The sequence below is a fragment of the Pseudorca crassidens genome, chromosome 2 (assembly GCF_039906515.1).
Source record: "Pseudorca crassidens isolate mPseCra1 chromosome 2, mPseCra1.hap1, whole genome shotgun sequence".
In the NCBI taxonomy this organism is placed as follows: domain Eukaryota; kingdom Metazoa; phylum Chordata; class Mammalia; order Artiodactyla; family Delphinidae; genus Pseudorca; species Pseudorca crassidens.
In genome coordinates, this window is record NC_090297.1 from 86,758,088 (window position 1) to 86,760,304 (window position 2,217).

General features: G+C 38.2%; 1 pseudogene; it reads right to left on the reverse strand.

Annotated features, from left to right (window-relative positions):
• Window positions 1-399: 399 nt before the first annotated feature.
• Window positions 400-1,253, reverse strand: LOC137211007 (CBY1-interacting BAR domain-containing protein 1 pseudogene; annotated as a pseudogene).
• Between the last annotated feature and the right edge of the window lie 964 nt (window positions 1,254-2,217).

Sequence of the window (2,217 nt, forward strand, 5' to 3'; positions counted from 1 at the left end):
CTTTTGCCCTATCCAGGTACATGGGGATTTTCTTGCCTTTTGGGAAGTCTGAGGTCTTCTGCCAGCGTTCAGTAGGTGTTCTGTAGGATTTGCTCCACATGTAGAGGTATTTTTGATGTATTTGTGGAGAGGTAGGTGATCTCCACGTCTTACTCCTCCGCCATCTTGAAGGTGTCTCCCTGTTTATTCTTCTAAAATAACGTTTACATGGACACATCCTGAATTTTATTTATTTATTTATTGGTCAGCATAAATTTCCTTTAATAATTTCTCCATTTCCAGTAGGATTTCATTTTGAGGTTTAACATATGAATCCAGTGTAAAGTTCTACAGTTTTAGTAAATCTGGATTTCAAGTCATTTAAGATGAAAATGGAAATGAAAAGTTTACTTAAGAAGTTTAATTTTCTTCTTCTATAACGTCTAAGTCTTCATCTTCTTCATCGTCCTCTTCTGCTTGTTGATCCTTTCTTAATCAACAAATAGTTACCTGTCCTGCTCCAGATAAACACTTAGCTGACAGTGATCTCTGAAGAGGTGACTTTGAATTTGCTCTGACGATATCTAAATGACATAAATAATCTGGTGGATACAGAGAATTTTGGAAAACCTCTAAATCTTCTTCATCAATCTGTTGTATATTTTGGTAGGAAGCAGTGTAGAACTCTAAAGCTTTGCTGTGAAATAACATTTCGATAATGATAAATTCTGAAAATATAGTCTTTATATCCATTATTTTCTGCTTTTCAAAATTGTCAATAGTTTCCTCCAAATGACGAGTTATTCAGGTAGCATCCCTTGTAGCTCTTTGTAATTCAGTTTCTGCCTGTGAAATAACATATCAGTCAGACGGGTTTCTCTGACATATTCTTTCTGAGTTAACAGTTGAAAAGCTTCTTGATTCCTTGCTGTTAATGTTACTTTGAGGTCATCTCGTTTCATTTCTACAATGGTTCCATAAGCTTTCAAATGTTCAACTACTTTGGCTTCAAGTCTTTCAACGTCTGCTTGTCAATAATCCTGAAGTTTGGCAAACTCGTCAGCAAAGTTTTTCAGGCCCTGATTTAAATTTGGGGTCTCTGTAGAGACATACACATTGATTTCATTCACCAGGAGTTCTGCTTTGTATCTCAGTCTGGCAGTTTTCTGTACATAAGCAGCAAAGATTTAGCACAGCTCTCCAAAATACTTCTCCACGTTTGTGACAGCAACTTACAATTGAGCATCCTGGTTCTGCAAGCTGCATTTCAACATCTTGCCTCACACACAGCCAGAGACTGCAGGCTGGGGCCCAAAGACAGGGGCTCCGAGGCACCCAGGCCCATCCTGGATTTAAAAAAGAAATAAATGTAAAATAAGTAATTTCTAGATTTACCTTTATAGTCTATTGAAAAGGGCTTTAACTTGGCAGTGCAAAACAAATTTAATGCACAGCACTTTAACGAATATCACTACTCAAGAACAGTATGAAAAATATTAATTTTAAAAAGATAAAGTGTAAAATATTTACTGAAAGCAATACCCATTAAACAACAACAATTAAGGTCAAAGACATCTTTTTTTTTCTTTATGTGTGGGTTATTTCACAGAGGAATAGTTGAGACTCCATGATTGTATGTGATTGTATGAACACTGTGGTTGCTTATTCAGTACTCAGAATGCTGAGACTTACTGGTTGTCGTTTAGGATCAGAATGAATACACTTAGGAATATCCATTTCCAACTAAGATGGAGTAGCTGGGAACAGAATTATCACTGAACCTGAAAAATAAAAAATGCAGATGGACAAAATATATGGAATAAAGGTTATCAAGGCACTAGCATCAGTGAATGTAGGACAGTGATGCCTGAAAGATGAGGAGAAATGTTGTGTGCCTTATGAATTTCCCTAGATTTCTGTGTTGAGAGGATTTCCAGGCCGTAGAGTATGGAGGCAGAACTGAGGCAGAGTCTGGACAACACACTGAGTTGAAGAGACAAAGCTGAGAGTTTGAGGACAAAAAGCTGCCTGGAGTTTACCTCCCTAAAGTGCTGCAGAGGAGAGAGCTGCACAGAAAGAGAACACAAAGATCTGAGCCAGTCCCTTTATTTCTTTAGCAGAGTGCTAATGAGTGAACGGGAGTGAGGAAACTACCCAAGGCCAGGGAAAGAACCCCCCGAACAGGTTAAGGTGACAGTGCATGCCAGCCTCTCTTCTCTCCAGCCAGACTCGAAAACT